General features: G+C 46.4%; 1 long non-coding RNA gene across 1 annotated transcript in view; it reads right to left on the reverse strand.

Annotated features, from left to right (window-relative positions):
- LOC139057823 (uncharacterized) overlaps nucleotides 1–10,319 on the reverse strand; it is a 28,137-nt gene extending 17,818 nt beyond the window's left edge. The window contains exons 1-2 of the long non-coding RNA XR_011513018.1: nucleotides 10,259–10,319; nucleotides 8,777–9,049 (exon numbers count right to left, since the gene is read on the reverse strand). This is a non-coding gene — a long non-coding RNA (uncharacterized lncRNA). The remainder of the gene's footprint in view (nucleotides 1–8,776; nucleotides 9,050–10,258) is intronic.
- Nucleotides 10,320–21,864: the final 11,545 nt, after the last annotated feature.

Consider the following 21,864-nt stretch of genomic DNA (forward strand, 5'->3'; position numbering starts at 1 on the left):
TCAGCATAAGGTAGCTCCAAAGCTACCTTCATGCGTCCTTACGCCGCTCCTGGCCCTGAACGAGCGCTTCACCTCGCTGCTTAACCACGTGGCATTCGCTTGCGCATGCGCACTGTCGCCCACCTGCGGAGAAGTGCGAGCACGGTACGTCTTGCCAGGCATGTTCGTTTCAGTCACGCGTGCGGCATGCAAGCATTGCTAGGCGTTGCTAGGCGTTGCAAGACGCCGGCGTGCCAGCGTTGCTGGAGCACATCAAGTTTTGCACTGTAATGCGCAACTTTTTTTTAACTTTAGTAAACGAAACTAGAAGAAAGCGTCCACGCTTCTCTATATTAGCTATTCAATTTAAAGATTGTGCGACGATACAACATTTTTTAATAGAATAATGGTGTTCGCGGAAAGATTTGAAGAGATAATCTCGAACCCAGGCACGCGGCAACCGCTCCTTAGGTGAGGACAGGTGAAGGGAGCTTTCAGAGTACGCTTGCTTCCTCCATCGGTCCTTCGCTGTAAGGAGGCCTCACGTAAGGTTAGGAAGCGCTCGAAGGAAAGGAACTAGGGGTGTGCGAATATTCGGAATTTCGAATACGAATCGAATATTTTCCATATTCGAAGCGTATTCGATTCGAGAAATGCATGTTCGGAAATTCACGAATATCCGAGGACGGCCGATTAACGGTGGAAACGGCGAATATTCGGATAGACTGCGAATAATTGAGCAATTAACCAATTGTATGCTTGCTCCGCATTCTCCTAAGAACATGTTTATTAACTGAGAACTTCGCATGATCCGCTCATTATCTGTATGCTCTGTTTCAGTCTATCTGCTTCAGGCATTTGAGACATGATCAGTTTCGGTTTCTTTTTCACCAAGCTTTATAATTCCAGTTATTTTGGAATGCTCCATTGCCTTGAAGGTTGCAAAGGCAACTCAGGGTTGCCTTTGCAACCCTGAGTTGCCATTATCTGTATGCTCTGTTTCAGTCTATCTGCTTCAGGCATTTGAGACATGATCAGTTTCGGTTTCTTTTTCACCAAGCTTTATAATTCCAATTATTTTTGGAATGCCCCATTGCCTTGAAGGTTGCAAAGGCAACTCAGGGTTTGCTAACATTGATTCAAAATGTATCAAGGCTGTTTTTGCGGAGTGGAAATTTGATGAAGTGGCCAGCCTAGGCATGTTTCTTGATCCGCGCTTTATGGCCACAGTTCATCAGGCATCTGGTCAGATGATCTGGCTGAAAAACCTTGTGACAAGGGAGCTCCAGGAAGCCGTCGTGGAACACCGTGGGGACACCGCCGTGCCAGCGTCGACTTCGTGTCCACTGGTGGCATCGAGTGTATGGAATGCTTTTGACGATCTAGTGATGAACAAAGAGAAGACACATTTGGCATCTGCCCCTGAGAGGGAAGTTACAGACTACGCGCAAAAGCCTCTTCTGGAAAGGGGCATGAATTCTTGTGAGTGGTGGCAGTCCATTGGCCGCTTCAGGTACCCGCTTTTAAGTGCACTCGCCCGGAAGTACTTGGCGATCCCTGCCACTTCAGTTCCTAGTGAAAGTCTTTTCTACCGGTAGAAATGTGACAGTGCATAGAGAGCGTTTACTTTCTGGCCATATTGAGCAGTTAATTTTCCTTCACGACAATCTGTAACAAGCGTTTTACCTGACTGAGGGCATTACCTGAGTCCATTATCTATAATTGAGTACCTCTTTAATTTGAAGCAACCTTGTATAATGCAATGTTATTTTTAAAAGGGTAATAAAGCTATTGTTACCTCTCTTGCAATTTTTTAACACTACACATGTATTCGATATTCGATTCGATATTCGAAGAGCGTTCTTCGCCTTATTCGTATTCGATTCGTAATCGAAAATTTCAATATTCGCACACCCCTAAAAGGAACGTTTTATTGTTTGGGCCAAGCTACCTTCATGCGTCCTTACGCCGCTCCTGGCCCTGAACGAGCACTTCGCCTCACTGCTTAACCACGTGACGTTTGCTTGCGCGTGCGTGCTGTCGCCCACCTTCGGAGAAGCGCGAGCACGGTACGTTTCGCCGGGCACGTTCGTTTCAGTCTCGCGTGCGGCATGGAAGCGTTGCTAGGCGTTGCACGACGCCGGCGTGCCAGCGTTGCTGGAGCACATCATGTTTCGCACTGTAATGCACTGCTTCTTTAGATTTAGTAAACAAGACTAAAAAATAGCGTCCACGCTTCTCTATATTAGCTCATCAACTTAGAGATTGTGCGACGATACAACCTTTTTTTATTGAATAGGGGTGTTCTGGTGTTCGCCTAAAGCTTTTAAGAGATAATCTCGAACCCAGGCATGGCGGCAACCGCTCCTTACGTGAGGACGGGTGAAGGGAGCTTTCAGAGTATGCTTGCTTCCTCCATCGGTCCTTCGCTGTAAGGAGGCCTCACGTAAGGTTAGGAAGCGCTCGAAGGAAAGGAACGTTTCATTGTTTGGGCCTTAGTGTAACTGCAAGTTCAAATACAAAAACTCAAAAAATTAAAAAAGGAATTTGTTCATAGTAACACCAGCAAAACAAGTAAGAGATAAACAAGTAAAAGCGGGTCATGTCTTTCAGAACGACGCCGATATTTTGATGGCATATCTTAGTAGATAAACGGAACGTACTCCAAGCAGTTATCGCTACATTTTCTTAGAAAATATCATTTTTCTCTCTCTTTCTGTCTCTATTGGTACTCTTGCCTGCACGAAGGGAACTTTCATTGTCATGGTCGATAGGTGCTTCCTAGATCTTTAATGCTAACGAATTGGTCACGAAAGGTCACGTGAAGCAAAAGCAAGAAGAAACCTTCGAAGGCTTAGTTGTCGAAAAGGCAGCACTCTAGAAGCCCAAAGAAAAAAAAACGTAAATAAGGTAAGCTGAGCCGCGCGGCCGTGGCTTGAGGGAGGCACAGCACCGGCAGAAGAGCGACGGGAGAATCGATCTGTTTGCTGGCTCTACCGTGCCAGGGTGGGCCAGATTTGGCCAAGTAGCAAGAACACAACAGAAGATCGATGACGAGCTCACTTCGTGTCGAAGGCCGCAGTTTTTCTTGCTCTTTTGAAACGACTTCCGAGGTGGAATCTTTTAGCGGGATCTCGCGCAAACATTCCAGAGAGGGGGATATACCTCCCCTGTTTGGGGATACGCGGGCGTTTCTTTGTGCTGAGCGAACTTTGTGAACTTCCTCGGCGACGTTAGCGAGCAACGCTAAAAATTGGAACCAACTGCGTCCGCAGGGTTTGAGATGGCGGCAAAGCCTGCTGGCACATCGTTCTTATATACATCTACAGCTGCTTATGTAGCCTGAATTTTATGCCCCCTCGAAAGTGTGCTTGCAGCAGTCAGTATGCGCAGTACACGACAAATTTTCAATGTCTGTCAATTTTACAGCAAGGCTAAACATAATGACCCCGAGCGCGTGCGTGCGGGTGCGTGCGTGTGTGTGTGTCGTTGTTGACAAGGGGTCTTTGGAATAAAAACCTTACTGGCTGTTGCGTGAAAACTGAAGTTGCTACTGGTCTCAGCTACCAAAAACACTGAATCACATATTAAGCAAAAATAACAGGTTGTCATACAGGCTTCCGCGTTGAAATGGAAAACAAAACTTGCAATACCCATTTTGTTTCTGTGGTGCTTCGAAAACTTTTGCCGTTGTTTGTTTTCTGCTAACCTGCAATAGATTGTTTAGCAGACGAAGAACACTAACCAGACTTTAACGGGGAATTGTTGCGAAAGATTTTGTTATTCGAAAACATTCGAAAATTTCGAATGGTTCAATTTCCAACGCGAATACGAATAATTAGCGTGTTATGTTTTACTCGTATTCGAAACCATAAATATTCGCCCACCCCTAGTATTTATTAATTTGTCCTCCCCTAAGCTGTGCGAGTTTCTTGTTTTTTTTTTTAACAGAAACGTTCTTTCTCGTTTTTTCTCTTACGTATGGCATGTGAGTAATGAATTTTAACTCATCGGTGCACTGCTACAAAAACAACAGGAACAAAATAGTACGTTTATTCTAGAACTGAGATCTACAATAGCGTCTGTAGTCGTAGGGTCATGGTGACGCATTCGTGTTACAAGCACAAATACCACTTCAGGGGGAAATGTAAGCTGTAGACTATTGAAATGTTTCTGTGCATGTTTTTTAGTGCACTTGCAGGCAGTGTTTGCAGATGCTGGCGCGACGATGAGTAAAGTTAGCATGTAATTAAACTTTGTATTACTAATAAGGCAGTAGCCGTTTTCGTCCACACAAAGCAGAGAATAGCCGTAACACAGCAAAATATGCCATCGGTTTACGAACTATGTAGTTTCTGATGCGCCTCTCAGAAACTCAAGAAATGGAGTAGAAGTTTTCTCGCTGGTTCCACGGTTTTCAATTATGTGTCTCGAAAGACAGTTTCAAGCCATAAAGCTAGGGTGAAGTTATGAAAGTTTGCGGATTCCCAACTTTCGAGATCGTGCAATTTGTAAAGTTCTTTATCCTATGCAACAAAATGATAGAATACCGCGGAAAGGCTATAGAAAACGCTTTAATGTTAGCAGAAAGATTAGTACGAACGCCACTGTCTGTTCTTCATTGCGACATCGACTCCGCCTCCAAGTTGCATCTAACGGTTGATGGCATATCTGTGGTGTTCCTCTCAAACTTTTTTTTCTTTCTTGGACGGCTGATAAGAATGAAAAAGAAAAGATATCTAAGAAATAGAATTATATATATGCATTCCGGTTATAGTATTCTGTATCCAACGCTCTTATTTCGTGTAAGCTAGCAGTGTACCTTTGGAACGGATAATATTTGGCTACTGAAAAAATTCAGCTCACTTTGCTGACTTAGGTCGTGCAGAAACTTTCGACATCGCGTCTCTACTCTTTTTGCGCGATTTGATGTTTTTAGAGCGCAGCTCTTTGGCGTCCGTTCCTGGGTTTCGCGTCGTCGTCGTCGTCGGCGTTGTCGTCGGCATTGTCGTCGGCCTCTAACCAGCTCGCCGACGAAGCTGCTCCGCCGCCGCGCATGCGCGCTGTCGGCTCTCCGGGCGAGGGAGGATGATGGAAGGGAGGAGAAGAGACTGTGGAGGAGGGCTGGCTACACAAATGGCTCTTTGGCGTCCGTTCCTGGGTTTCGCGTCGGCGTTGTCGTCGGCCTCGTAACCAGCTCCGCCCCCCTTTCATCCCCCCAGCGCTAGCAGCGACCGACTGATACCGCTTTCGTGAGTCCGCTACCGCACTCACGAAAGACGTCGTGCACTTCCTGCAACTCGCATTAACCGTCCATCGATCCACACCGATGTTAGTAGTGGGGGACTTTAATGTTGACATAAAGACAAACAGCAATTTCCTAACACTTATGCGGGAGAACATCCCGTTCCTCTCGCTCGTAACGCGTCCCACGGCTGTGACAACCTCGCGAGGCACTTGTATAGATCTCGTCTTTGAGAATCAAGCATTGGTGTACCAAGTCGAACATATATCAGTCTATTTCTCCGACCACAAAGCTTCCTTCATGCCTGTCAAGAACTGTTAGTGGAGTCTTTGTTAAAGGAATACGTGTGAAAAATAAAAAAAAAATTCTGTGATAGCGCATACATGTGTTGCTCGATTTCTTTGCCTCAATCTATCGAAAAGGTGAAACAGCTTATTTGCTGCGCTCAAATTTCGCATTAGGAAGTAACGTAATCGTCGGTAATTTTTTTTTTTCTATGTGGGTTCTATATCTGAGAAATCTTTGAGAAGGTTAGTTTCACCGTTTGAAGAAACAGACGTTATATCCCCGGTATTCCTGCGGGGCACAGTTGACAGTTGTTGTTGAGCAAGCGAACGAATCCCGCGAAATTGATCGGACGCGTCGACTTACGATCGCTTCCGAGATTATACTCATACAGTGAAACAGCCGGAGGCTGGATGTTTTGTAAGAACAGTTTGCTCACTTTCTGAAAAACATTTCAGAAAAAAAGGCAGCTGTCAGGAAAGTAGTCGTCGCCTTACTTTTCGACCTGCTCATTCAGTGTGACATTTCGCCTTTATGAAGGGGAGCAATAACCTAACGTACAGTTACAGCATGCTTAAAAAGAAAAGCCTTCCCTGCATAAGCATTGCGACAGTGCTAGGTTGACTGACGCTGCCTACGTAAACGTGAAATTTCTGCGTGTCTATAACAGGACACTTGAAGAGTTTTTTTTTTTTTGTCCGTGTGTGTATTTTGGGTACACAGGCGACGAATTTTTTGTCATACAGGGACCCAGCTCTGTAAGTGACGACGAAAATTAACCAAAACGGTGCAGTTGCTATAGGTGTGAAATTTTATCCACTAACTTGTCAGTTCAAAACAGCCGAGGGAGTGTAGAGGGCAAGAGGTTCTGGAAAACCATCCCTGTGCATCATGGCTGTATGCTTACTCAATGCCCCATTATTTGTTACGTAGGTAAATACCGCAATACTCCCACATGGCAGAGTCATTCGGAAAGCTTGCTTCAGCCAGTGAGACTGCTTTTAGGGCAAACTAAACATTCATTCGCTCTTCATATAAATATCTCGATATAAAAACATTAATGAGAAATGAACCAGTGTGAATAGCCCTTAGTCGACACCGTCTCATTTTTTGGCCAAGAAAGAACGTAGGCTACAAGATCTACGTGACTCGTTTAAAACTAATGACATTACATGCAATGTGTTCCTACGTGCCGAAACCTCTATCTAACGCGAAAAACTTAGAAGTCAACATGGTTATTACCCCGAATGTGGCAGGTTTCCATTGCGCCGTACCGTTGCCATGAGACCTGTGTTCATAGATAATTTGTCATAGAGGTCTTTCTAAGCCGCATTGCTTCCATGAAAGTTGCAGCAGTGCACCAAGAAGGCGCATCGCATTTACAGCTTACTCTAAAGGAGAGCAGTATATCAAGAATGGCAAATCGCCTCACGTAGCGCACGATAGCTTTTCCCCATGGTACGGTGATGTAGGGCAACAATCGTAGATAGTTCACATCCTTACATATTCTTTCTTTCTTTTATTTATTTATTTCCTTTCTTTGTCTCTTGAGAACAGCATCAGGGTGAAGAAAAAGAGAAAGAGAAATAGCACTGAAAGCACAGTTGGCGACCAAGAACTTCGAGAATAGAATACAAGAAGAATAAATCAAAAGAACGACAGACAGTCAAGAGTAAATCTGCACTCCGAGTCGCTGAGAGTAATGACAATTCGGAGCTCTGCATCACAGATGGTCGCTCAGTCCGGATTCCTTCCGAAATCGCAGCAGGGATATTGTTGCCTTCTGCAGCTGTGATATGCGACACAATGGTCTCAAGATCGTGTCCAACGAGAGAGAACTTGTCCAACCATCTAGCTGGTTTAGAGCGCAGTGGAGGACAAGGCTTTCATTTTCGAAGAAGGCACGGCAGGTGTTCTGCAGTTTCTTCGTCGCCAAGGGCATGTCATTCGCCAACATCGGTGAAGGGGAAAGAAAAAAGAGCTGCATGGCTGAAGCCTTCGCTTTCCTTCTCTCTTGGCGACTGGCCTATGTGAACGCTTTTGACTCGCGGAGGCCCTCCGCGGGCGTGCCCGAGCTCACCGCTGCTTTCCTCCCGCTCCCCTCCCTCTCTCTATCTTATCTTTCTATTCCCTCTTTCCCGTCTCCCTGAGTAGGGTAGCCAACCAGAGGCATTTCTGGTTAACATCCCTGCCTTCTCTCTTTATTTCCTCTTCCTCCTACTTGCCGAGACGCTAGCGAACTAAACAGTCATTGCGTTGCCTTCGCGAGATACTCAATGCACATCGCACCTATATAGGCAGTGATGCATTATTATCATATGCTAGAAGTGCCACGCGTTACTGTCGGTGTCATATGGACGCGGCTACCAAAATTTACATTTGAAGTTGAGTATTGCTACTAACGAAGCTACGATAACATGACTCACCTGCGTGCATAGGTAATGCTAAGACAACTAACTGTACCTTTCATTTTACTAGCACTTTAGCCTAAGAAGTTTTATTCGCTAGGTACTTTGTGCTTATAAGCTGACTAAGAAAACAAAAAGATGAATTTTTATGGTATCCACACTTCGGGAAGCCTGCCAGTTGGTTCCTTAATCATTTACCATTCGTCGGTTACAGCAGCCCACACTTCGGCAGATCTTGCACGACGCGGATAACCCAACTAAATTTCGTTGTTAATATCCCAGTTCAGTTCGCTGCTGTTTCTATTACAGTCATTTGTCTGCCCATACTTTCCTGTTTGACCTACACTGACAAGCACAAACACACAGACAGAAATTATTATTTAATAAACTTTGAATACCATCAGTGTAATAGGAAACACTATTAAACTGAAAGGATGCCACTCCCATATTCGGCACACTCGCTACTGTACTTACTCTAGTTTATTACTTTGCATAAACACCGTCTCGTCTGTGTGCGTACGGTTGCTTCGTACTTTGTGTCTGGTGCACCCTATGTACTTGATAGACCCCAGCATCTTCTCCAAATCGGCTTCATACTTCATACTTAAGCCTCTCGTCTAGGCGCGCAACGCTGAAACTATCACTCGCGCCTTTCTGTAGCAGGAGGTGCCCGATGCTTCTACGGCGGCAACAAAGTTCCCGAAGTGGGCTCATCTTTTGCTGGCGCTTTATAATGCCATTTTCTTTATTCTGTTCACACCGCTCGGGAAATTGCGTGTATGGCATCTACCTGCGGTGAGTCTTAGGCGCGCTTATAAATGGTTCCATACCATGACTGGCACCTTACCGAGCCCCTTACCTGACAGGGCTGCGCCAGTAGCCTGAGCGAAAAGATTGATGGAGCTCCGCAGCGTCCGCCTCGATTTCCTCCGCATGCTATATTCATAGCGACGCTCTCCCGCCCAGATCTGGAAGCGTGATCGTCGATTTTTCGCGCTCGTCGCGCCGCCGGATCAAGGCGCACGCGAGAGGGCGAGCCGAACACGCCGCCGGTGTACGTAGCGGTATACTCTGCCCGATCCTGTGAACCTTTAGCGCGAAACGTGTCGTGGTAATCGTTCGAAGAAGGTACCTGCGGTTATGAAACATACAAGAGAGCCACACGGGACAACTCGCCAGGAGCGACAGCGCCAGCAGCAGATGTTCGCTAACCGGCAGCGGTGGCTGGGTGGTTAAGTGTCTTGCTGAGTGTGGCTTGCAAATGGCGGCAAAGAACACGAAGGGCGAGCGAAGAGACAAGGCGACAATCACACGGCGGCTTGTGATCGCCTCCTTTTGTCTTGCTTGTTCTACGTGTTTTCTGCCGTCTTTTGCACACCATTACAAACCAACTAGCGAACAATGCGTTTCTTTCTCGGCAGAGCAGTGTGTCCTGGGCTCCATTCCAAGCCGCAGCGACTGCACTTTTCTAAACACGTGAAACGGCAACGCTAGTGCACTTCGATCTAGGTGCGGTGCTATAAAAGTCTAAGTTGATCGAAATCAAAGGAACAGGTCAGGACAATCTATCTTCTAAGAGAGACATCCGGTCCATAACTATTAGAGCGCGGGTTAAATATAGAGTTCGCAAGCCGCCACGTTACAAGTCACCCTGGTATCACCATGAAAATTATAATAAAACTAGGTTGTCAAATTTTATTTACATCTTAAACGTCTACTAACTGAGCAGCAATTTGATATTCTTAGAAAATCGGTTAAAATGGGAGGTTCGAGGGATACGTGTAGGCATAGCTTATAGCATACGTTTGCGCATTCGTAAAGATCGCTGATTTTTACAAACTCAGCGTAGCTGTTTTAGCATTTCTTGCTAAAATTTGCATTTCTTGCTTCCTCTTTTCCCTCTTTAGCGTGATGAAGAGTTCCTCATACTTTGTTTGCCCCCGCCTTATGTAATGCCTCCGGGCCTTTAAGGCTTCAATAAATGAAATGAAATGAAATACACAAGTTATTGGCGTTGGAGATTTGCGGGCCTCGAAATTAGCACCTGTTTTAACCTACACTTCTTTGCTACATTACTTGTTAGTAAGGTGTAAAGGAAGACCTTCAATTACAACCGAGGTGTTTAATTAGAAGGACAAAAACCAAAATAGACAAAGACAAATAAGCGTAAGAAATACGACGATAGATGATACTGCATGTTCGCCTAAAGCCTTGAAAATTGAAATCGTTTTGAGGTACAAACACATATGCAGGCACGAATAATGTAGATTTTCTTACGTACTCATAGAGAAGAAGATTATGCCTATACCCAGATGTTCGTCATATTGCGTATATTACATACCGATGCCACAGGGCCCCCCGCGCGGTGTTGTTTACGTTCAAACTCTGCAGTTTGAGTGAAGGCAACGGGAACCCCGGCAAGCTATAGTGTTGTCATCCGCGATGAATGTCGCGTCGCTTAGGACCCACAACAAGAATGATGAAGACAGATAACGTTCTTTCTTTCGTAAAGTGGGCCAAGGTCGAGCACTTGTCAATTCGTTGGTCCACTCAGGGCGCGCTCTTTATTCATGGCGAGTGACGGAGTGCTGTCTCGCGGCGCAGCAGCGTACGTAGTAGAGCCCTTCGATGTCTTTCCTACGGACGCAATACAAAGCCTTAAGTGGTGCACGCATCTGGAAATACAGCATCTTTTGCCAGGCCCCTCATAGCCTCTAAAGGACAAGCCACGTTAAGTGGGGCGCGCGAACAGCCTTCATTACCTTTTCCGGTGTTTGGTCCTTCCCGTAAGCTTGATTTTCTTGCGCCTTAATATGAGTCATGGCGGAGATAAGCTATTATTTACCCGTTTTCTTTACAGTGACAATGAATAAACGTACTAATAAAGCTTAACTGGGAAATGGAGACACGCTGGCCAACATATGGGAAAATCTAATCTCAACTGTGTCATGAGCGCAGCCTCAGTTGGGTACATGAAACGTTTTGTGGGTTCTGCGAAAGATTTATGAGCAGATGGGCGTAGAAAATGACATAACCAAATGCATAATTAAGTGACATTTATTAAGGCAGTAGAAATCTCGCATGCATACGTTATTGTGAGTAGGGGTCTTGCCTCATAATATTGCAATTTTGCTCACTTCTTATTCGAAGTAAGCCTTTTTATTATTTTGTAGAGGGTGTTTGGGCACTAGGATCAATATAGCAAAAGCCCCCATGTACTGGTTGCGCCTGAGACTGCAATGAGCCGATGAAGCCCACCGCACTCGTAGATGGTTGGAGCTCCTGCGTTCGCGCTCCCTACGAAGTTGGGCACGTTCCGCCGTGGTCAGAGGGGTTGGGTATCCATCTGTCTTGTTGCCCGCATCTCATCGCGCCATTTCTGGATCCGACGTGTGAAAGGCAGGGGTTCCATAGCCGATCAAGCGTGAAATTCCTGCAAGAAATTGCGCGCTTGGCAGCCTTATAACTATTGATGAGCACAGATTTGACTTCGATGGACTATACCACACTATGGCTGATATGAGCTCCATCAAACACGACCGATATCACCACATTCGACAGAAATACTGCCGAGCTATACCTGTCTGAACGACGAGCGCGAGGTTAAACGTAGCTCTGGTTGTATTTTGGGTGGCGCAACAACAGCGCCATCTACACACGCGACGCATGCGTGATCGAGTAATGACTCTTTCCTCTACACAACAATACCACAGTAAGAGGCGTGGGTAGTATGGTTGCAAAGATACAAGCGATGCTAGTATAACATATTTCGGTTACAAGCCGCTTTAGGAAGCGACCCTCTATGCTGACCGAACTGAAAGACGTTTCGTGTCACAACGGGAGATATAGAAAGAGTAAAAATAGGGAAAGCACGCACACAGAATACATTCTTGGAATCTAAGTAACGTGAAGCTTGTTTGAGTCAGCGAGGTAGCAGCCGCAGTGGAAGACACGAGCGCAGGCTCGCGCGTAATTCTCAGACGTGAGCGTGGACTCGAGAAAATGGGAAAGTCTGTGAAGATGAGCACCAGTGAATCCTTGCATTTGAAAGCACACGTGGGGATGAGGGGTGGATGAGTGTGCATGAACGACAGCATGAGTGAGCGTAAGTGATTTAACGAGAAAAAGAACCGCGACTGCAGACGAGACGTGACGAAGGAGCGGACAGGACGGGCGGTCACGTCCCGTTTGAAGTCGTGGTTCTTTTCCTCTTTAAACATGTCGGACCAACTGGACCAAAGTTCCCCCCCCCCTTGAGCGTAAGTGAGGGTGAGTAGACGTGGGTGTGAACGGGAGTTATTGCTGGAGACTGTGAGTTTACGCCAATGCTAATCTGTGTAAAAACTTGCTAAAATGTGTGTGTGAATAGCCGGAATAGATAACTTTCGGTAAGTAAGCGTCGGTGTCTCCTTCGTTTCCTGGCCTATGAAGCGCATGGTTACGCAAGAATTGGAAATTTGGTATATGCAAACAGTTTTTTATCAGAGCCGCATTCTATGCGAGAATACGATATCCATATCCCCGAATATAGGTTTCGCGCCACCAAGTATTTATTAGAACCTGCATGGAAAAAAGAACTGGCAAGGTCACTTAACATTTACGTTGTTATAAAAGATCAGCCGGACATAATTAGCCAGCCAGCAACATCACCGACAGGCTATGCATCAGGAGGCATTGTTGACATTTAGAGCCACCGGTAATGTTGAGGTTAGCGCATCGATCAAGAGGCTTTGTTTGAATCGTACTTTGCAGCGATCTGTTCAAGGATGTGTTTTTCCCGCTGATTCACAAACTCAGTTTAGGTCGAATATTTCTTAGTTTTCGTAGTTTGGGTGCACCTCACGACGTTCACACCACAAAAACAGCTTGTTTTTGTTTTTTCGATTTCTTCATGAGTTTGTTGTTTTTTGGCGGTAGGATTTCGATTTCTTCTTTTAGGCATGGGGAAATGGTATCTTCTATTCAATATTCGAAACAAGACTTTTTTTCTCTTTCTCACTCGAATATTAACGTCTTAATCAAAATTGAGCTATTGGAACACCCGTAAACATCACCATTAAGTTAGTTTTTCAGGATCGCATCCTGAAATTCCCTGAGTACGCTTCACTCAACCGGTGACGCAAACCACGACACTATAGAGAACAAAGCGATACATTTCCTCTCGTGTTCTCAGGACGATCTCACCGGCACACACACTCCGGCAAAAGGAATCTCTGGTAGACGAAAGCTCACTGGTCGCTTCGTTTCAATTTGTCTATATAGAACGCAAAAATCATAATAATAAAAAAAGAATACCAGCTTTTTTGCCCTGTCTCGCATTTCCCGAGTAATCGGCGAGGTATGTCTTCGAAGGAGTGCCCTTGTTTCAGCGTCAAGTTTCCGCACCCGCATACGCAGTCGCTCGATGTTTGCATAAGTAGCACGCTCATGCATGCATACACGAGAGACGCCGAAGCAGCAGCTCTTCGTGCTCGCATGGGAAGTAGAGCGGATCTCGGAGAGTGACAGACGCGTACCTCGACTGTGCTGTAGTAAAACACGCCTCCCAAATGTCCTACGGGAAAGCCGCTGGGTGTCACTTTTCATTTTAGTTTTCGTCGGTTACAGAATTTCTGGTGTCGCATTCATATTCCGCAGTCACATTATTCATATCTCTAGTGCATCATCTGCTTTTTCTGATGGAAGGTTTCCCGTAAAGGAAAGGTTTCCCTTTTATTATTTTTTTTGGCAAAAAAGAAAAGACTTTCCGAAGAACCCAGTTCATTTTCCTGGAGTAAGACGGGAAGTAATGTTTCTTGAAAAAGGAGAACATAAGAGAGGGTCATGGCTATCAATTTCTTATTTTCTGGAGATAGTAAAGTAACAAACTAATAGAAGAACAGAGCTCCTTATGTGCTTCTTTACATATTTTCTTCAGCTTACAGAACTCTTCGAAAGCCAGAATGTGGGCTATGCAAAATATCGCACTCGGTTACAATCAACACTGACAGCATGGGTCGGTACCTTCGCTGCATCAACAGACTGTCTACCTCGACCACAGTGACGTTTATTTGAAATTTGTTAACTAAGACTATGTTTATTGTTTCTAAATAGTAAACACTTTTGCGCGTTATATATGCGCGACGTCTAGCAGGACTTCCGGCTGAAAGTACACAATTTACAATAATGGGCACAGGAATTCAAATCCCATTATTTTTACAAGTGTCAGCAGGCCTAGACTCATTTACATGCACCTCGTATAATGTCATCGCCCAGCGAATATAAGCATTTTCCTATCTGTTGACCATCGTGTTTCTTAAGAAATGCCCTTGAAATGTTCTAAAATATTTTTTGTTGCAGCTCAGATACGTTCCGCTTGAGTAATTTAACGGCAGTTATATTCGTTTAACTAGATAACACATTGTAGCCTCCCCTCATGACACTCACTTTTTCCCCTGAGTCTGGAAGTTTGACACACTTATTTATTTGCGATGCGTCTGTGCAACTACAAACTAAATGCTAGCGTTTCAAGCGAACACATTTGAATGGCTCCACGCTGACCACATATAGTTATTGTACTCGCGCAATCGTGTACGCACCTGCACTGCATTCCCCAGATTGGCACAGGGCCACGTGTGAAGCAGTGTGGTCAGAAAGCTCTCGAATTTGCAGCCCGAAAACATGCTTTTTAGAGCCCAACTCCGAGGCGCCCGTTCCTGCGGCGACGGTCGGCGCCCCTCGGCGTACCTCCTCCTACCCAGGCATAATCGAGCGAATGAGCACAGAGTAAGATGAAAGCGAACTCTGAGCGCAGCGGAGGCTGGAAGATGCGAGTAGGAAAGCGGAGAAGAGGTTGCAGCCGAACCCTGAGGCAGAAAGGGGAGGAAGTTATGGCGAAAACGCGAAAATAAAAACCTAGTGCAGCGACGATGGCTACGAGATGGCGCCAGATTAGCGCGCGTCATTTGGGAGGTCAGTGGGCGGTGGCTGCTGTGAATCGCGCCTACGCGTCACCTACGCACTGGCTCTCGCGATCTCTAATTTAGTATGACAGTGGCGCCGCACTTCGTTCCATTTGCACCGTGCCGCAGGAGACAATTTGTGATTCCCAGCCAATATATCGCGATATGGAAACACGTATAAATCTGCACTCAAATGTCACATTGGTAGTATCGTTACCACCATTGAATTTTTGAATATGAGGTAACTTGAAAGTAGCAGGTTGAAGTTTCATGAAAGTTACTGTAGTCCATCGGAGAATTGGAGACTGATAAAGAAGCTTGAGATTAGGTTAAGGACTGCGCAAAGAGCGATGGAACGAAGACTGCTAGGCGTAGCTTTAAGAGACCGAAAGAGAGTGGTTTGGATCAGAGAGCAAACGGTTATAGATGACATTGTAATTGACATGAAGAGAAAAAAATGGCGCTGGGCAGGTCATGTAACGTGTAGAGTAGAGAGAAAGAGAAGGGAAGAAGGAAAGGCAGGGAGGTTAACCAGACTGAGTCCAGTTTGCTACCCTACACGTGGGGAGGAGAATGGGGAGTCAAAGAGAGAGAGAGAGAGAAAATGGAGGTGTAGGATGCCTATAGTCGGGAACTCAAGTCTTTTGCCTTCAGGTAGTGAAAAAGCGCTCGAACTGCTTTCTGGGCTAATGAATTGTGAGGCCAGGCCCCCAAGATCTTCGCTTCCATAAATGGCCTGTCATCCAGCCTATTTAAGGCACACTGGAGAGTCTGACGTTGATTAGCGAAGCGAGAACAGTGGCACAGAAGATGACTGATCGTCTCGTCACACTTGCACTTAGCGCACATTGGCGAGTCCGCCATGCCTATACGATAGCTGTAAGAGTTGGTGAAGGCTACTCCTATAGCCTACACAGCAGTGTTGCGTCACGACGTGAAAGGTTCGCTGGTAATTTAAGTTTCAGTGATGGGTCGAGGCTGTATAAACGGCACTTAGAGTTCTGTGGTGTATGCCAGTAACTTAACGTGATGGTACGAGCGACACTGCGAAGCTCTCTTGCAGCGTCTACTCTTGACAAAGGTATAAGGAGTGTCAGTGCGCCAGCCTGGACACGTCGCGCAGCGTCATCGGCGAGGTGATTATCAACGACGCCACAATGTCCCGGCAGCCACTGAAATATGATATCATGGCCTCGTTCAGAAGCGCAATGGCAGGTTTCGTTGATTTGTGACACCAGCTGTTCATAATTGCCACGTCGTAAACATCGCAAGCTCTGGAGGGCTGCTTTCGAATCACAAAATATTGCCCATTTGTTGGGCGGTTCTTTTTCAATGTATTCGACAGCAGCGCGAAGAGCAGCCAGTTCGGAACCTGTAGATGTCGTTACGTGTGAAGTCTTAAACTTGATGCCGACCGATTGAGATGGTAGAACAATGGCGCCCGTCGAATTTTCCGACACGGAACCATCCGTGTAAACATGGATTCGGTTAGCGTATGAACAATGCAAAAGTTCCAATGTGATCTGCTTGAGAGCCGCGGTGGTCAGGCTAGCTTTCTTCACTATTCCTGGAACAGCAAGTACACAGGAGGCTTTTTCAAGCACCACAGAGGCAATGGCGTTCTTGTTGCGGGTGAGTGTCTCAAAGACAAAGAGTGCCGGTTAGCCGCAATTGATCTGGAGAACGCTGTCTTGGGTCTTTTCTCAGGCAAGCGAGCGAGATGGTGGTCAGGGACTCTGGATATTTGGCGAACATGCGCCCGGAGTGCATCGATAGCTATATAGGTCATTATTGGGTGGTCTGTCGTGGTGCCGATTGTTGCCATGGTTGAAGCGTTTTGAGGTAGCCCCAGACATGTTCAAAGGGCTTGACCTTGAATGCTCTGTAGGACATGGATGTTAGTTTTGCTAGCATTGGACAGCAGTGGTGTGCTATATCGCAAGTATCCTAGGAAGAGCGTCCTGTATAGTTGAAGCATAGATGCCACGGATGTGCCCCACGTTTTACCAGCAAGAAACCCTAGTATGTGGGAGATAGAAGTAAGCCTCTTCTTCAAGTATGAGACGTGGGGTCTCCATCAAAGGTCTCTGTCGATAATAACACATAGGAATCGGTGAGTTTTTGCGTAGGAAATTGGTTGGTGGTCAATAGCATTGGGATACTGGATCATGGGCTTGTGGGTAAAAGCTGCTAAGGCGCACTTCTCAGTCGAAATGCCTTGAGCACGCAGGTACGATGATGTTAGGGTCACTGCGTTTTAGAGCCATGCACGCACCTGGAGACTTGTGACTGCCGAGGCCCGTATGCATATGTCGTCAGCATATATGGAAAGGTTTACTGTATGTGGTAGAACGTCGGCAAGTCCAAGGATTGCAAGGTTGAACAATGTGGGGCTAAGAACCCCACCCTGAGGGACGCCATGGCAAGTGTAATGGTCAGCGGTTCGGCCATCTGCTCTGTGCACAAAGAAGGATCTTTGGAATAGATAGCTCCGAATACACTGAAACATGCGTCCACCAATTCCATTATTTTCCAGGGCATCAAGGATGGCTTCGTGCATTGAATTATCATAGGCGCTTTTCACGTCAAGGAGTAGTGCAACCGATATACGCTTGTGGTGTTTTTCTTGTTGTACAGACGTTATGAGGTCGATGACGTTGTCAGTAGAGGAACGACCTCTTCTAAACCCAGCTATGGCCTCAGGGTATACGTTGTGGCACTCAAGATACCACTCTAGGCGGTTGAGAATCATTCTTTCCATGACTTTCCCAACACAGCTGGACAGCGCGATGGGTCGATAGGAAGCTAGGTCAAGTGGCGGCTTTTCAGGCTTCAGTAGTGGAATCAAGCGGCTGGAATTCCACCGCTCAGGAACGACGCCATCATTCCATGACTGGTTATAATATTCGAGAAGTCTACCTCAGCCATCTTCACCTAGTTGGCATAAAGCAGCGTAGGTGATGCCGTCTGGTCCTGGCAACGATCAGCGCCTGCATGGGGCCAGAGCAGCGTCCAATTCCTCAAGTGTGAAGGACACATTCAATTCTGGGAAGCGTGTCGCAGGAACCTCACCCAGAATTTTGCTATTTATGGTGACCACACTGCCCGCAATCTTCACACGGCAACCTTCGGCTATATCGACCTGCGAGTGGCCTTGATGGAGGGCTAGGGCTGAGAATAGGTGTCGTTGCTGTGGAGACGAGCCAAGGGTCCTCATAGTAGATGTGTCCACAGAGGCCCTAAGCATCCGCTGCTTTGATCTGTGACTCAGGACAGTCACGTAGTTGTCGTCAGTGCTGTCGTCGCTCTCGGTCGAGTCTATCAGAGTAGTCTCGCTGTCGCTCGAGAGGCTGTTCCGCTTCCTTGAGGCTGCCGACGCGGGCAACGCTACATCAGGTGGTAGTGCAGGTGGCTAACCGTTGGACCATTAGGGTGACAGAATGGGTACCAAGTGAAGGGAAACGCAGTAGAGGACGACAGAAGACTAGGTGGTGCGACTAAATTAGGAAATTTGCGGGCGCTAGTTGAAATCGGTTGGTGCAGGACAGGGGTAATTGGAGATCGCGGGGAGAGGCCTTCGTCCTGCAGTGGACATAAAGTAGGATGATGATGATGATGATGGTGATGATGATGATGATCACGAAATGGTAAGTTGATATAGTAGATATAGTAGACACCCTATCACGCTAACCACTATGCTTGCGCCCAACTGCTAAGAGAGCTGTTAGATCGGTGGCCCGCAGCACCGATGCACAAGGGCACAATGCCGATACATCTATCAACAAAGGCTCACGCATAGTTGCTAATTCTCCCCACTTATCCAAGAGACAGCCGAATTCCGACCATTTCTCCCGTTTGTACCGACACGGCCATAAATTTCTTGAGAAACTGCTCCAGCCCCACCGCAAAAAGCAGCAAGATACAAAACGTGTCATGCAGCACATGCGCATCATATACGCCTTTATGCACTCGGTAGCTACACTCTCAAACAAATGTACAGCGTCCGTGGTGTATATTTGCCACACAACAATGATTGTCATCTGTCTTGCTTGCATTTCCTTTCTTGAAAACGCTGCTCTCGCTACTTTCCTGTCGAGAATGCTCTGTCATACTGATAACGCGCATACGGTTCGCGAATTGGAAGCACTGGGTTCGCAGCATTAAAGAAAGGAAATGGGGACAAGACAGATGACGATTATTGTTGGGTGGCAAGATACGACCGGCAAAGCGTGTAATTTTGTTTAAGGGCGTAGCCGAAATTAGATTTAAATCCAAGCCATTTGTGCGGAGGCACTGCATGGCTAACTTAGTTTGCGTCAGAGACATTCGTATGGTGGTGGGCGTGAAGCAAAGATTTGAAATGCGTCGAATAAATGACTTTCTTTTGTTTATTTTTTTGAGCGAGCTTTGCTGCTTTACATCGGTGTTCTATGGTGAAACATAGCAAAAGTTGAAAGGGGCCACTGTCACAAGACATAGTACGTATTCCTCAATTATACACGCACGCACGCAACGTCTCCAGTCACAGTACGAGCACCGAGGCGTCTAATAATCGTACTGGTAGCCATTCAGAGCTATTTCGGAGGTTGCTGCGGTTCAGAAAAAAAGGAGTGAAAAGAACTTTTCGTCGCCGCGAAATGACGGTTAGTTGAGGCAGACTTCCAGGAAATGCTCGTTCTTCTCGTTGTGTAAACATTTTATTGCAAGCGTCATTTTCGACCAATCTGATACCGTTGCATGGTATGTTTTCATGGACACAGACAACACAAAATTGATACACACGTGCAAGAGACAAACGCGAACGCTCCTGTTAGTTGTTCATCCTGTATTTAATAATATTTGGGGTTTTACGTGCCAAAACCACTTTCTGATTATGAGGCACGCCGTAGTGGAGGACTCCGGAAATTTCGACCACCTGGGGTTCTTTAACGTGCACCTAAATCTAAGCACACGGGTGTTTTCGCATTTCGCCCCCATCGAAATGCGGCCGCCGTGGCCGGGATTCGTGCTCAGCAGCCCAACACCATAGCCACTGAGCAACCACGGCGGGTCATCCTGTATTTGTCGACACGAGAAGAAAGGGAGTTAACCGAAGGGCCCGTTAGAAGGGCACGTTGGTAAGAGCATCGGACGCGTAATGCGAAGACGTGGGACCGTACCCCCCCCCCCCCCCCTACCGCAAGTTGTTTTTTCATCCAATCTCATTGCCATTAATTTATAATTTCTTTAATTCAATTAGTAAGTACAAGTAATTTCCCCTATGTTTTCCTTGGTGTCTTTGTCGGCTTCTCATGATACGTATTTGTCAACGTTATTATGGCTGTAGCCAAAGATTCTCGAACCTTGAAATCCTGCAAAGAGCGAAGCCAAGGAGAAATGAAAATGATTTTGTCAAGCTACCACAAGTGAAATAAAAGTGCTTGTCACGAGCATTCACCAATTAAGTATTCACACTTATATAGAGAAAAAAGACGACCACCATGGCCTTTTTGGAAAACAGGTCGAAGATAAATAAAATAAATGGGAATAAATCAGCACAAAGGAGGGGGGGGGGAAGCGTGACATGAAGGAATGAATGAATAAAAAGAAACACAATAATGTCGGGATGGCAGAAACGTACTTCTTTGGCCGGTATGGGAAACGAAATCTCAGAGAATTGAGATGTTGGGCAGAGAAAGGGGGCATATTGAAGTGAACGACAGGGATAAAAACGCGCCAGAGCTATTCAAGACGGTGAAGGGAGGCGGCCATGGAGGAATTGTTGCCACCTCACAGCACCTCGGGATGCGAAATCCTATCCTGCCGCCTCCCCTACACCACGGTCTGCTGTGTTTCTTCCGCTGTAAAAGTGAAGGGACCCGCTTGCATTCGAAGTGTAACGGATTGGGCCGTGGAGGCGAACGCGCGAAAGGGACAGGGACGCGGAATGGAGTGCGGGCGCATAGATAAAGGACGTCGCCGAAGAAACGACGAAAGACGAGAAGACAAAGCTCGCGACGAGGCCTCCAGTTTATATGTAGGAAAAGTGAACACGAAAAGGCGCTGGAAAAGCCGATGCAGGAAGGCGGCGGCAGGAGCGCTGGAGAATGATCGGATGGGTGAAGTGGTAGCACGAGACGAAATGGGCGAGACAGCGGGGGAGTGGTGAAAGGTTTTCGTGATGGGGTGTTGCGGGAAGACGGGTACCGTGACGACTGTCTCTCGCGCGGAGCCGTCGCCGAGTATATCACGTGACGTCGCTCTGTTTGAAAGGCAAAGAAACGGTAGGGAAACGCTCTCTTCATTCCATCTTGCGTTTCGTTTGCCGCAGCGTTAAGAAGTGCTCCAGACGGTAGCTTGTGTCAAAATGTTACTTTTTTTTCGGTAAAAGTCATCTTTCAGAGTGCCTAATGCGGGTCCGCTATACGAATATATCCAGGAAAAGTTAAGATGTCGGGAGCCAGAAGAGTAAGTGAGACATTTTCTTCGCTACTTCCACTGAAGGGCGGGAAATGAAAAATGTGGTCCCGTCAGCTGCAAGTTTTGGGAGGCATGCGTGATGGCATGGTCCTGCACAAGCTGGGTTTCTAATAAAGGACAAGTTGCACGCATGTATATTTTTATGATACGTCAGATTTTGTTACGTAATTCAATTTCTATTCTAATGTAGTTATTATTTTAGGCCTCTCACGCCACCGCTTCCGTGCGTAAAATTATGTTGTCTCATTTTGTAAAGTGAATTGTTTGTTTTGATCGTAGTTTTTTAGAGCAGTACGTACTTATAAACGTGCAAATTGTAAGTCAGTATACACCTTATAACGAAAATAATAATACAAACGCTGGCATCAGCATGCAAGTTCAGAGCACGAGCCTCAATCCAAGAATATAGCGACGGTACTTGCGAATGCTTTGCATTTATTCCAAGTTTTGAAAATGCAAGGACGAGTCCGACAGCACCTATCTCACGATGAATGTCTTCGTCAACGCGAGTCACATTGAAGCAATGCCGACACACCGTATTGCCACC

This window comes from Dermacentor albipictus, chromosome 3 (genome assembly GCF_038994185.2).
Source record: "Dermacentor albipictus isolate Rhodes 1998 colony chromosome 3, USDA_Dalb.pri_finalv2, whole genome shotgun sequence".
Lineage (NCBI taxonomy): Eukaryota > Metazoa > Arthropoda > Arachnida > Ixodida > Ixodidae > Dermacentor > Dermacentor albipictus.